At 56.9% G+C, this 745-nt stretch overlaps 1 protein-coding gene across 1 annotated transcript in view; it reads left to right on the forward strand.

The window, feature by feature from the left end:
* Nucleotides 1–745, forward strand: part of LOC109923715 — a gene marked incomplete at its 3' end in the record, with an annotated part of 26,563 nt that overhangs the window by 20,644 nt on the left and 5,174 nt on the right. The window lies entirely within an intron of this gene.

Consider the following 745-nt stretch of genomic DNA (forward strand, 5'->3'; position numbering starts at 1 on the left):
GCACTTTTCCCTGCAACCGCAGGAAGTGCTACACCTGCCCCCATACCTCCTCCCTCACCCCCATCCCAGGCCCCAAGAAGACTTTCCACATCAAGCAGATGTTCACCTGCACATCTGCCAATGTGGTATACTGCATCCGCTGTACCCGGTGTGGCTTCCTCTACATCGGGGAAACCAAGCGGAGACTCGGGGACCGCTTTGCAGAACACCTACGCTCGGTTCGCAACAAACAACTGCACCTCCCAGTCGCGAACCATTTCAACTCCCCCTCCCATTCCTCAGACGACATGTCCATCCTGGGCCTCCTGCAGTGCCACAACGATGCCACCCGAAGGTTGCAGGAACAGCAACTCATATTCCGCTTGGGAACCCTGCAGCCCAATGGTATCAATGTGGATTTCACAAGCTTCAAAATCTCCCCTCCCCCTACCGCATCCCAAAACCAGTCCAGCTCGTCCCCGCCTCCCTAACCTGTTCTTCCTCCCACCTATCCCCTCCTCCCACCTCAAGCCGCACCTCCATCTCCTACCGACCAACCTCATCCCGCCCCCTTGACCTGTCCGTCCTCCCTGGACTGACCTATCCCCTTCCTAACTCCCTACCTACACTCACCTTTCCTGGCCCCATCCCCGCCTCTTCGACCTGTTTGTTTCCTCTCCACCTATCCTCTCTTCTATCCGCCTCCCACTCTCTCCCTCTTTATTTCAAAACCCCCTTCCCCTCCCCCTTTTCTGATGAAGGGTCT

This window comes from Rhincodon typus, unplaced genomic scaffold (genome assembly GCF_021869965.1).
Source record: "Rhincodon typus isolate 14 unplaced genomic scaffold, sRhiTyp1.1 hic_rhity00000092, whole genome shotgun sequence".
Taxonomy (NCBI): Eukaryota; Metazoa; Chordata; class Chondrichthyes; order Orectolobiformes; family Rhincodontidae; genus Rhincodon; species Rhincodon typus.